Source organism: Misgurnus anguillicaudatus, chromosome 16, assembly GCF_027580225.2.
Source record: "Misgurnus anguillicaudatus chromosome 16, ASM2758022v2, whole genome shotgun sequence".
Lineage (NCBI taxonomy): Eukaryota > Metazoa > Chordata > Actinopteri > Cypriniformes > Cobitidae > Misgurnus > Misgurnus anguillicaudatus.
Genome location: NC_073352.2, coordinates 6,398,716 through 6,413,090, shown reverse-complemented (window position 1 = coordinate 6,413,090; position 14,375 = coordinate 6,398,716). Strand labels below are relative to the sequence as shown.

At 37.4% G+C, this 14,375-nt stretch overlaps 1 protein-coding gene and 1 pseudogene across 3 annotated transcripts in view; one reads left to right on the top strand and one right to left on the bottom strand.

Moving 5' to 3' along the window:
- Window positions 1–6,581: 6,581 nt before the first annotated feature.
- Window positions 6,582–6,698, bottom strand: LOC141350139 (5S ribosomal RNA; annotated as a pseudogene).
- A 5,425-nt stretch (window positions 6,699–12,123) lies between these two features.
- nlgn3a (neuroligin 3a) overlaps window positions 12,124–14,375 on the top strand; it is a 276,767-nt gene continuing 274,515 nt past the window's right edge. For 2 of the 3 annotated variants that reach the window (XM_055177421.2, XM_073854065.1), the window contains exon 1: window positions 12,124–12,422. The gene's annotated coding sequence lies outside the window, so the exon portion shown is untranslated. The remainder of the gene's footprint in view (window positions 12,423–14,375) is intronic. The other variant, XM_073854066.1, reaches the window with a different exon arrangement.

Below are 14,375 nucleotides of genomic sequence, written 5' to 3'. Positions count from 1 at the left end.
CAACGTGGCACATCTTTGTTCTTACCATCGCAAGCGAAAATGTCTATGAAAAAATGCGACAGCTATTACCAATCACATCCTTGTGGTCCGCGTACAACGGACGCGTTGTTAATGGAACACTTCTCTTTTTTTGAAAATATGCTCATTTTCCAGCTCCCCTAGAGTTAACCATTTGATTTTCACCAATTTGGAATCCATTCAGCTGATCTCCGGGTCTGGCTGTACCATTTTTAGCATAACTTAGCATAATTCATTGAATCTGATTAGACCATTAGCATCATGCTAAAAAATAACCAAAGAGTTTCAATATTTTTCCTTTTTAACACTTGATTCTTCTGTAGTTACATCGTGTACTAAGGCCGACAAAAAATGAAACGTTTTTTCTAGGCAGATATGTCTAGGAACTATACTATCATTCTGGCGTAATAATCAAGGACTTTGCTGCTGTAACATGACTGCAGGATGTGCAATGATATTACGCAGTGCCTGAAAATAATCCCCTGCTATTAAGAGTACCCAAGGGGACTATTTTCGGTCAGTGCGCAACATCACCACGCCTGCCGCAGCCATGCCACGGCAGCAAAGTCTTTGATTATTATGCCAGAATGAGAGTATAGTTCCTAACCATATAAAAAAATCACAACTTTATATCGGAAAAATATCGAAACTTTTGGGGTTTTTTAGGTGCTAATGTTCTAATCAGATTCAATAGATTATGCTAAGCTATGCTAAAAGTGGTAGCGCCAGACCCGGAGATCAGCTGAATGGATTCCAAAAAGGTCAAAATTAAATGTTTGACTCTAGGGGAGCTGGAAAATGAGCATATTTTCAAAAAAGTGTAATGTCGCTTAAAATGTTTGGCGAGTGTGCGTCCGGCTACGCAGAGGTATGCACAGCCTATACCGTAGCTACAGCTGGATTACCTGGATTGTTGTCGCGTACTTAAGCAACCAACTACAGTGATTAGTTACACTAACAACTAAAATTAGCTAAAGAGTTTAATGTAAAAGCGATGTAAAAGAATGAAAGTGCAGTGTTTGAAAATCATTTTGCACCTTAATACATCATTTGTTGAACAAAGAGTTTTAAATTTGTGTTCAGATTGAACCCATGACCTTTTGTGCTGTTAACGCAACGCTCTACCACTGAGCTATACAGGAGCACATTTCATTAATATATAATAATACACTACTATATGATATAATATTAATATAAACATAATCCTGCCGGCAGTAGGCAAGGAAATGTCCACGAAATAGATGCAGACATTGCCTACCGTAAGTGGAGGTCTAACAGGAATTTGGTGGTTTTTAGAGACTATAAAATGCAGAATCAGGTGCTGTGCAGAGATAGCAAGTGCCCTAAACCTTTTTGTTTTCATATCTTAGTTTTTCTTCTGTTGAGAGCTGATTTAAATATTCGTGGTTTGAAGCAGACAGAACATTGCCCGGCTTGTGCTTTGTGTAAACTTTGGATACAGCATGTACTGTATGTAATCTCAGATCACCGGGTAAGTAAGGTCAAGCAAGCATTGCTTCTTTGTATTGTGTTGTATATGAAGAGATTTAGTTGTCACATTTACATCTGCAGTGATTGAAATGAGGTACGCAGGAGGAGTTTGATGTCACACATCATCAAGCCGATCACAGTTTGTGTGCAGAAGCTTCAGCAGATGTGCATTTGCACCATTCTCTCATTCCCTCCTAAAATCACTTTGTCACATAGTAATGCATCATTTCACATACTGAATTTTTTAAATCTGGGCCTAGAAATCCTTTCTGAGCAAGCAATATCCATTAGAGGAAAAATTATTCATGTGATTTCTATGCATTATTTATCAGTTGATGAAGAAAAAGACGTCCTTCTCACTTTTTCATTATTGTCGCCGTCCAAAGCCGCATGGCGTGGGGAAAATCCTAAATTGTCTGGAATTTTTTGGCCAGCTCTGATAGATAAGTGAGAAATGACTTGAGATTATGTACTGATTGGACTTTAGGTGAGCTTGAAGCAGTAAAGAATTCAATATTACAAGTCCCATACTCCAATGTCCTGTGCTATACGTGTGAGATTGCTTTCTTATCCAGACAATTCTTTTTTTCCTGGTCATATCAGCATGTCAGGATCATGTTATCATTCATGTAAGATGAGAGAGAGTCTGAGATGACAGATCTGCATTCGTTTGTATTTCGGTCATGAATTTCATTTGTGCAAAAATGTTTTCTCCAATGGATTGGAGCTGTCAAAACAGGGTTGATGTTTGAAAGTAAGGGGGATGCAATTATGGATTTTGATTCAAACTGAAAAATGTACATTGCCTGTCAAAGCTTTGGACAATTATAACCGAGTATAAAAAGAACTTAGTTTTAAACATTAAATGTACTGTATGTATCCCTGGATTTTAACAAGTCTTATTACACGGCTCTTTAAAATGTTTGATTCTGATTGGCCAGTCGTAAAGTTTCAAGGTTCGTTCTTTTCAAGCAGCTGTTTTTCGTGATTCCTTTTTCAAACTTTAGTTGGTGTGCAATGTTGCTGTTAGAGCATAATGCTTGCAAAATTATAAAGCTCAAAGTTCAATGCCAAACAATATATTTTGTTTAACAGAATTCACTTTAAGGAATACAGAGAACAGCCGGATTGGACTACAACCCTTAATATAAGAGTTTTTGACTAACCTCCACCCACAGAAATACACCAGACGCCAGCTAAACACAAACAGCTATATAATGAATATATATATATATATATATATATATATATATATATATATATATATATATATATACATATATATATATATATATATATATATACATATATATATATATATATATATATATATATATATATATATATATATATATATATATATATATAACATTATTTTACAAATAATAAAACCAAATAGTGCATTCGTGACATTTGAACGTCTTGCCTTTTTTAAAAAACTTAATGTAAATATGTTTTCCTCACGGAAGGTCTGTAATTGTTAAAAATGAGCCAGTAAAATATTTCAAATCGAGAAATAAACCACATTTAGTCTGATACAAGACTGATCAATTATTTTTGCGATAACAACCTGCTGCCATTACATTATCCGTTACATATCTGTCATTATGACCTTCTATTGTATATTACAGTAAGAATTTCACATTTCTGACATAAATGTAATCTTGATAATCAGCTCATTGTAATGAAAACTGAATATTTGCGTAGTTTTGTGTCCCAAATTTTATATTATTTTCCCAAAAAATTTAACATTCCTTAATATTGTGACATAAAAATTATTTTAAGCCTATTTTAAATAATCAGTTATTTGTGAAAAAGTGTAGTGTTGATTTGTTTTAATAGCATTTTTGTCAAATCAACATATATTTTTACGTTACTTTAACTTAACAAGTAAAGTTTGAGCATTTCTTTTATTAAGTTTAAGCATATCAAGTTTATAAGTTATATCAACTTATTACAGGTCAAAACGTAAAATAGTAGGTTGAACTGACTTGAAAACCAAGTTATTTTAATTTCATGCTGCATTTTATTTTGGCTATATAGTCAATGGGTTGCTGCGTGTTGTCCCAGGACAAACCAGAATTACAAAATGAATAACTTCTAAACTCTTCCTTGTTGGACAAAAAGATCACCACTGGTTAATTTAATTTAATTTAATTTAATTTAATTTAATTTAATTTAATTTAATTTAATTTAATTTAATTTAATTTAATTTAATTTAATTTAATTTAATTTAATTTAATTTAATTTAATTTAATTTAATTTAATTTGTTAAAGAGGACATTTCACAAAACTTTTTAAAGATGTTAAACAAAATCTTTGGTGTCCCCAGAGTACATATGTGAAGTTTTAGCTCAAAATATCATATAGATAATTTATTATAACATGTTAAAATTGCCACTTTGTAAGTGTGAGCAAAAATGTGCCATTTTGGGTGTTTCCTTTAAATGCAAATGAGCTGATCTCTGCACTAAATGGCAGGCATGATTGTATACTGTAGTGCAGATTAAGAGGCGGTATTATCCCTTTCTGACATCATAAGGGGAGCCAAATTTCAATGACATATATTTTCACATGCCTGCAGAGAATGGTTTACCAAACTGATTTAATGGGTTAATCATTTTCACATTTTCTAGGTTGATAGAAGCACTGGGGACCCAATTATAGCACTTAAACATGGACAAAAAAGGCTGATTTTCATGAAATGTCCCGTTTAAGTCAAAGTCATGTGATAGGGGCCAAAGTGTTTCCCATTTCGGGAAGAACTGATTACCAATAAGCACATTTACCAATGGCTGGGATTTTAAAATGACACATTAAATAAGAATACAATTCTTTGGACAATCAGGGCTAAACTACTGCCAAAGCATAACAACAAATCAGACACGTTTGTGTAAGAGTCAAGCTGGTGTAAGTGAAGTGTAACATGCAGTAGTGAGGACGGCAGGAGTGCCAGCGTTGTGTTTGCGCCTCCATCCTCTCTTGTTCTCTCGCTCTGTGACAAAAGCACCAGATGGAGGCTTTGCAGGTGGGAGAGACTGAAACTTCTGTTCCTGAGGAGGACGCTGGAGAAATAAAGCTGTGAGTCTATCTGAATAATACCCGTGCTGTGGGTTTGGTACTAATGGTGATAAATGTATACATGCAGACTCTGCCACAGCTCGACAGATTGACGAGCGATCACAGAAATCATGTATAACGCTTTCATGTTGACTTATGTGTCATATCTGCAGTTGAAATATATTCAGCTAACAACATTTAGGTAAACAGCACAAATAGATGACGCACCGCGATTGAATCAAATAGAATTTGATGTTAATAAAACACTAATAAAGATCAAAATAAAGTGCATACAAAATATGATGTAAATCAAAATGATACAGCGCAGGAGCTTTACTATGATATCTAGGTAGAAAACTCAGCAGGTCTTGGAACAGTGCCCATATGCACACAGCTTTAAAACAGCATGAGGTTTTTATCTTGCTTTATTATGATAAATGTATTTTTGGCATATTTCCTCACTTCCTACATCTGACTGATGCCTCACCTTTTGTTTGTTACTTTCTGACTTTCAAAATCCTTTTCTCAAGTATAATTAATAATTCATGCAGACTTTTCTTTGATGTGCTTCTAGAAGCCAGATTTACTCATAACCCACCTAATACATCTCAGCAGTCCATGATTCACCTTCACAAACCTCCATTATGACAATGACCTCATCTCAAAACAGAAATCAACTACTATTAGTGGATTGATCAGGCAATGTCGCTTACGTTTAGTGAAGGACAGAAGATCTCACAGGAATCATACATTAGCTCATTCTGACCTACATATTCAGTATATTCAGTCAAAGCCTTATGTTCAGACATTCCTTTTTTAGAACCAGGTTGCGATTTTTTTCCTACAGTTCAATTTAAAGTCATCATGATGTAATACAGCGTTGTTTGGTCAAGAGCAACTGTGCACGACCATCAGCGTTTGCCACAGAAGTAGAAACAACAAAAATACGGACTGCGGTCCACGGATATAGTCATCATTATAACGCAATATTGTTTGCAACACACACCAACCTTGCCACATGGAAACCTCCGGTCTGTGACAGAGTTTACTCGTTGGTATTTTTGGTACTGATGTGTGAATGATATCTTACTGGTAAAAAGACATTTCATCGCCGCATGCGTGAACAGCACATATTTATATTTACTAGGAAAGTCATTCTGGTAAATTTATGGCAATTTACTGAAATTGTGAAAATTACCCGTGCTGGTTTAAAAATGACCCAATGTTGGGTTGATGTTATGCAACCATGGGGTAAAACAACCCAGCATTGGGTCAATTTTAACCAGGCGGGGTGTCCAATATTTACCTATTATGGGTCAAAAATAACGCAGCCATTTTTTTAGCGTAGGTAGTATGTTTTGGGCATATTCAATTAGGATGTGTTGGTTTGTATAGGTTTTTTATTTCAAATTTGTATTGGTCACGATTTGCACATAATGGTTTGTATTGGTCTTTATTTGGACATATTTAATGGTTTCCATCGCAGTTTTGTATTGGTTCTCATGGTTCCATTACAAGTTTGTGATGGTTTTTATTTGCACATATCTAATGGTTTTGTATTGGTTCTGATGGTTCCTATGGAGTCCATAAATAAAGTTACATTTATATAGCGCTTTTCTCAGTACTCAAAGCGCTTTACATATGAATGGGGGAATCTCCTCAACCACCACCAATGTGCAGCATCCACCTGGATGATCACAGCACACTAAACAACGCCAGAACACCTACCACACACCAACTTACTAGTGGAGAGGAGACAGAATGATATAGCCAATTAGTATGAGGGATGATTAGTAGGCCAATGGGCAAGTTTGGCCAGGGCACACCCCTACTCTTTTTCGGAAGGACATCCTGGGATTTTTAATGACCACAGAGAGTCAGGACCTCGGTTTAACGTCTCATCCGAAGGACGGTGCTTTTTTTGACAGTATAGTGTCCCCATCACTATACTGGGGTGTTAGGACCCACACAGACCACAGGGTGAGCCCCCCTGCTGGTCTCACTAACACCTCTACCAGCAGCAACCTGGTTTTCCCAGGTGGTCTCCCATCCAAGTACTGACCAGGCTCAGCCCAGCTTAGCTTCAGTGGGCAAGCTGTCTTGGGCTACAGGGTGATATGGCTGCTGGTAGGAGCAAAAATTAAATAAAGTTTAGTTTCGCGTGCGCACGTGAAACTATCGCGCGTTCATGTAAAACTTTCACATGTGCACGTGAAACTACCGCATTTAGTTTGGCGTGCTCACGTGAAACTTTCGCTTTCAAGTGCGCACCCAATATTTTTACGTGAGCACGTGAAACTAAACTTTACATTTTTTTTTACTCCAATGTCACCTTAGGGGCTCTGTAGGTTCCATTACAAGTTTGTGATGGCTTTAATTTTCACATATCTAATGGTTTTGTATTGGTTCTGATGGTTCCATTACAAGTTTGTATTGGTCTTTATTTACACATATTTAGTGGTTTCCATTTGTACTATTGGTCCATAATGGTATCTAATAAACAAAATGCCACCAATAGAAAAAAAAATAATTACCAAGAGACCAAGTATGACCATTACAGTTTTCCAAAGAAGCCACTAAATTAATTGGAGTCATTCTTAATGGTGAACAGTAGATACCACCATAAGTTTCAAAAGGTGTTCTATTGGTCCTTAATGCTATCCAATAGACACTACATGCCACCAATAGAAGAAAGCAAATTACTAATAGAGACCAACAGGGACCATTACAGTGTCAATTAAAACGAACAGAATTCCCATTATAACCATTAAAATCAATTCTGTAATGGTTTATATTGTTTTTTTCAGCAAGTGTTACTTTCTTTTGTTTATTTAACGCGTGTATGACACTGAGAGATGATGATTGGATTATGTTTTTGCCAGATTGAAAAGTAGATAACCTTAGTTCAAATCATAGCTAAAGCGTAACAAAAACTACACTGAGCTAACGTTACTGTGTATAATGTGTACTATAATGTATACAATGGCTGCGTCCAAATAACCACACTTGCGGCTTTGGCCACTTGAGAGCGCGTGCACGCAACAGGAAGTAAGTGCGTAAGACTATCCCAAGTCTTAAAACTGGCAAAGTGCAGTGCCCTTAACGCACACTAAACCCACACTTTGTTATGTATTTTGTAAAACATCTGTAACTACTTTTATAAAATTAAAACAACATTAATGGTGTTGTTTATTCAGGGACTACTACAATAACAATAAACTTTAATAAAGCTACATTCACAAAATGAAGAGTTTTTTACAGGTGCATTCTGCGTCTGAAAGTTTCAGATACGTGTAGATAATATTCGTTAAATGTTCATTTATTTATTCATTTGTTAATGTGTTCATTTTATTTAAAGAAAACCTTAAAAATATATATATTTTAACTCTTTCACCGCCAGCATTTTTTTAAAAAGTTGCCAGCCAGCGCCATGCACCAAAATACGTCATGTAAGTATTCAAGCGGTCAAGTGCAAAGACTGCAAGTGTGGTTATTTGGACGCAGCCAATGTTAACTACAGATCGGCTGCCAAACCTCCCATCATGGATCACTCCTATGTCGTCTTTATGAAATTGAAGCATTTGTTATTTTCGACGAGGTATTTGTTCCAGAGTTCCAGGCCCGGATTGGCCATAGGGAGAACCGGGAGGATTCCCGGTGGGCCGGTCTGTTTTTTTTGGCCACGAGGGCCGGTGTTGTCATGCCACCGGGATGACGCGTATTTGCGGGTGAGAGATGTCCCCGCCGCTTATGCACAAATTGATTGTGTCCCGAGTCCCGACCACTTATTGGAAGAATTCTTGCATTAGGGTTCATTGACATCTAAAACGCATGGGAAACGCAGGACGTGACGCTCTCTTCTGGTTTTCAAAGCGCTTACTTGAACACGAGTTTTGTTTCAGACGCGTCTATTTTTAGTGCGCTTGCCGGCCGCGCGTCTATATTTAAAATAAACTTGAGCGCGTCTTTTGAGTGCGCTTGCCGGCCGCGCATCTATTATATTTTAAATAAACTTGAGCGCGTCTTTTGAGTGCGCTTGCCGGCCGCGCGTCTATTATATTTTAAATAAACTTGAGCGCGTCTTAATACAAACGGGCTGGCCTCTAAAAGGAAAATAATTTACAAAACGTATTTTTTTATCCAAGTCATAGATGAATTATCCATGAATAGTCATTATTCATCGTTTATTGCAAGAGGAACAAAAATCTATTTGATGCAAAACTCATTAGTTTATTTGAAAAAAGTAGTTTCAAAAGTATATCCATGATGTTTTCTTTTTTTTAACACAATGTAGGCCTACGTTATTTAGCAATAGACATGATCTAAGTACTAAAAAAAAGATACAGATTTTTTCCATTTGTTTCCAATGCATACTTGATAAATCTTGCTTGTGTATTGTATATCAGGGGTTTCCAAACGTTATCAACCCAACAGTTAATCTCAAGACTCACCATTTTTTAGAAATAGAAATATAGAGGATAATACAAACACATTTGTTTCCTTTAGTTTTTGAATAAGTTTACTTTAGTAATATTATGGTCTTATGGTAGGGCTGCATAATTATGGCAAAAATTATAATTGTTTACTGCATTTGCACGGAATATGAAATTATATATTTGAAAAATACAGTGAATTGCAAGGCTGGAGAGAACAGTGCACTACTGCAGACTTATACTACTGAGGGTTTAAAGATATTATTTTAATAGTCAGTCGTGAACTAAAGTGGGCCGGTCTAAGGCATGAAACTCCAGGGCTGAAAATGAGTCCCACTCCGGCCCTGCAGAGTTCAGTTTAGCCATTAGTCAGAACATTAAACAAACAGAGACCGGAAGTTAAGTTCTGTCCAGACACATAACCGCAACAACACATTTTTTCTTTCACTATTATTTATAGGTCCCACAACACCACTAGCATCTAAAAAGCATCAATTAAATATAAAGGTCTTTTAAATAGAAACATTTTATACATTAGTCCCTGGTCTCTTCATACAGTATCTTCATATGGCTGAGATGCAACACAGCATACGATGATGATGCTATCCAGCTGACTAAAGTCATGATCTGCTCTTTTCAAGGCCTTCAAACATCATCTTCTTTCTTTGCAGAAGTTTTCCAGGCTTTGGTAGAGTTACTCTGAACAAACAGATGCTAATGATCATAAAAGTCTTGATAAAAAAACTTGTAAGTAGCAATGGCCTGTGCAAAACTCACTGTCACAATGTTGGTGTAGCTGTGTTTTGAATAGTTTTTACTGGTTGCTTACTGGTCCATATCAAAAGAGCCCATCCTCAAATCTCTAGTGTCATCCTGAGATGTCACTGTTTCAATATAAGCGTGTCATTTTTTTAATTTGACCTCTAAGTCTGATGATCTGTAATAGCAGACCAGGTTATCATTCATGTTTTGTGCCAAAATGTAATGTTCAAGTCACTAAGCTTAAGCATAAACAATACTGTTTGCTTTCACAACCAGAAAATGATCACCAGTGTTAACACTTGGATCAAAAGAAGGTGTTTAAGACAAATAGGCTTTCATTTAATATGCATCGATTGGCAATTAGTTTACACGCTCCTAATTACCTGTAAAGCAATTATTAGCAGTAGACATAAATCTCTGCCCCTGCAATACAGTGCTTAGAAAAAACATTTAGAGATTTTGAGCGAGCGTCTGGTGAGGGCAGTGTAGAAGATCATTTTGGGCAGTCCCAGCACAATTCCCCCGGTCTGGTGGATGCACCTGTGAAGCCCCGCTCGCTGACATTGGCAGGTTGCATTCTGGGAATCCATCTGGTGGCATCACAGACAGGAGGAAACCTGCTAATTAGATCTCGCTGTAAAGGGGCTGGGTCGAAGCGAATTCCCAGCTGTCATTAAACATACTCGAAGAGGGGGAGACGGAAGAAAAGCACCAGGGATCTAATGCTCTAATTCCTCTTTTTAGATGAAGTATCCGAGGCCAGTTTACGTTTGTACGCTGCATGCCGCATACACAATCGACTACCTCTATGAAATGCTTTACACCACTTCACAGGCATTTGTGTTTTATTGTTGTTGCTTTTGAAAAAAAAAAGAAAATCCTGTGGCGTTACCTTCTTTGGCACATCCACTTTTCAAACCCCCACAGTGCCCTTTGGAGACTGAGATGGCATAAAATCCTACAAGGTAGCTTACTACAGCAGATCGCACATCAGAGAAGAAAATGTCCTGGAATATACGCAATAGCTCTCTGATGATTGACCTGCGGTTATATGGCAACAAATGCGCTACGAGTGGCTTCAGTCATTTTGGAGAAAAACATAAAGGCCAAAAAGCTCCAGTTTAGTGATTTAAGCTGGCACACGGAGAGTTCTCAGTATCCTTTCCCTTGAGCAATTCTCATTCAATGATTAAATGACTGTTTTATCCCCGTAACTATACAAGGCATTCACATCCAAATGACTCTAATCTCAGTGCTTCGGTTGCCCAGTCACTAGCCTACAACGACTGCTTAAAATTCTAAAGATCGTCTGCGTGCCTCTGACCAATCCAATGTTTTGCAGGTCGCGCAGGGTGGATTCATGTGCAAGCAAACTGAGCAATGAGCATTCTGGGAAATTCCAATAAGATTTGAAAACAATAAATATGTTAATGGAAAAAAGCCAGCATTTACCTTGAAGTAAACAGTGTTGAACAGAGACGATATGTTTTAGACAGAAGCAATCAGGGTGCAAGTGCATCCTCTTCTTGAATACATATCAAGAACTAATACATGCCAAAAGACACTTCAGCATCATAAATGTATATTTACTGGCAACAGTTTGTTCAAAGTTACATTAAACATTAACAAGTCTTCATCTTTACAGAATAAAACTATAAAAAGCACCTTACGCAAACCAAAAATCCTCATCAACCTTTTTCTGTTTTTCCCTTTAGATTTTAATTACCAGAATGCTTTGCATGAGGCTGTTATTTCAGTAAAGACTTGTTAATGTTTAATGTTCATTTAACTTTAAACAAACTGTTGCCAATAAATAACATACATTTAAATCTACAGTAAGTTACTGGCAAACAGCTGCCAGTAATATTGTCATTTCCAGATATTTTTAACAGTGTATTAAATTATATAATGTAGTGCTGTTGATTAGTAGCCTTATTTTTCTGAGGTTTAATTACACAGAAATGATGAAAAATGTATAAAATGTCATAAACGGGGCCCCCGGCGCAGTCTCGTGACCCCCACTTTGAGAACCACTGGGATACACAACACAAAAAAATACACCACACTTTGCTAAAAAAAGAGGTCTATTGAACATTTGCAAAGCTCAATGAAAAAGTTGACCCTGTGGCGGGACATGATGTTGTAACAATGCAAGCCTGCTGTTTAAGGACACAATTGTTTGGTTTCTTAGTATCTGTGTTGCAAGACTTGTTCAAGTTGGATCGTAAAAGTGAAATTCAAAGACAAAATAAAGCTACAGAGATGTCCTGGAAAGCATGACCCCGAAACCAAAACCCATACATGCTGGACCACGTTTGCGCGCGCGCGCACTTCCTAGTAACCTGCGCCTGTGCTTCGTTCCCGAACACTATGCGTGGCCGCGCAGCGCGAGCACGAGCAGCTCGTGTGGGGGAGCTCACGAACACATAGGAGCGGATCGTCGGGATCATACACGCAGGAAAAACACGCGAATGTGAAGGTAGTGTAAATGATGAAGGATGCGCTCGCGGGGAAAGGTCGCGAGAATCGCTTGAAGAAGAATGTGAGGAAATCTTCATCAGATCTGACAGGGATTAACACACAGACACACACATCAGAGCTGTTTGAGCAGGGAAAGGGAATATCAGGAATGGGGAACTGGATATTTCATCAAAACAGGTGAGTTTTTTATATTAAAAAAATAATGCCGATCAAAATCTTATAAACCGACTGTATAAAACATTAGTAGGCTATTTGCGTTTCTTCTGCACGTGTGATTTATCATGTCAAGGTTAACGGATAAGAATTTACTCAAGTTTAAATATTCTCGAGTGATTTGTGAAATAAAGATATGTTCTCGTGTATGTGTAAGAGTGAAAGGCTGCCGGTGAAAGTAACGGGATATGATGGGGATGTCTTGCACTTGTTACACCCCGTCTACACTGCGAGCGAAGGACGCGACAAAACTCCCTCGCTCTCGTTATAATAATAAAGAAAAGCTGCATAGAGCGCCAACGCGCGTACGAAGCGTAATTACGCGCACCTCTAAACTCTTTGATTAGTCAAGCGTCAGGAGCGCGCGTACCCGAGAGACGCATGTAAGTAAAGTTGCAGGTACGTAGCATTATCGTTCACTATGAACAGAGCGATGTAGCGTCAGGATATCATCCGCAGCCCTGAAAGACGCGTCGCTTGCTCGCATTGTAGTCGTCGTCGAGGATTTTAGCAGGAGCGTTTGTCGCGTCGTTAACAGATGGAGTGTTACTTTCTTGCCGTGTTCATTTAACGCGTGGATGACACTGAGAGATGATGATTGGATTATGTTTTTGCCAGATTGTATGCACACATAGAAACAAATGATGTCTTGATCAGCTTTGCGAAATTCTCTAAACAATGTCAATATGATGCATGCATAGCAATAAGGATAATGATGATGAAATTGTTATAATTAAATAAAAATCCTCAGTCTTTCAGCAACCTCACTGTTAAAATAAAGGGTTTTCATATGTTTAAATTGCAGCCTATATACTTATTGGTTATTTTAACAATATTAAATAATGACTGTATTGTGTTGGTGCCAGTCATATTCACTTTTATTAGTCTTACAGTCTTATATCAAGGACATGCCTCTGTACAGAGTTACTGTGTTGTTAAAAAGACTTGGGAGAAACTGAATTGCAGAGAGAGAGAGAGAGAGAGAGAGAGAGAGAGAGAGAGAGAGAGAGAGAGAGAGAGAGAGAGAGAGAGAGAGAGAGAGAGAGAGAGAGAGAGAGAGAGATGTGCCTTGGAGTTGTCATGGCGATGTGGTGAATAAGCAATTGTTGTCCATAAAAGCGATGCATTAAAAGGGATTGCTGTTGCCGTTCCCTATCAGTGAAGTGCATATTTCAGCTCCCGCTCAGAGAAGGGTTAAGGTTGGGTTAGGGTTATTTAGTTATAAAAAAGAGACACTGCAATACATTTTAATTGGTCAAAGCGAGTCAGGGGAACTTTGGATGGTATCTTCAAATAAAAGCCACAGCCCTGAAATTCATACTAGTTTATCTTCTTGTGTTTTTACATGGAGAACCTGTTTATGTGGTCTGGCATTTAGTCTCTAAAAGGATTATGCATGGTTCTGCGTTTGAATTTCTTCTCTCTACTGATGTCTTTATTTGTGTTTTGGCTTTATAGGCTGGTATTTCTAAAGTACTCACTGATTTTAATCCATTCTGAGCTTTATGCTGTTTGTCATCTCTACTTTTAAGTAAAGTCAATAATATGTTGTAACAGGGTGGTCTCTTTCTGTTAGAGTAGATACTTTAAAAACAACAACAATCAATTTGTTATTATTTCTTGTCATTCATTGGTATAAGTTTAAATCATAGCACTGATTTAAAGGTACAATATGTAAAAAAATTTGGGGGGAAACCAGTGCTTTAGTGCAATGTTAAAGCAACACCAAAGTGTTTTTTTTAATCTTAAAATAACGTTTCCAAAAAAGTTTCAGTCATTCATCCACTCGAAACAGGGTGAACGGCACTTTCACAATCGCTTTGCAGCCCTCTATTGGCCAAAACCGCACTAAAGAAGATTCCAACCGTTGGGTCGCGGTCCTGTAGTTCGAGTGAAAACTACAAAAACTTGCTTTAC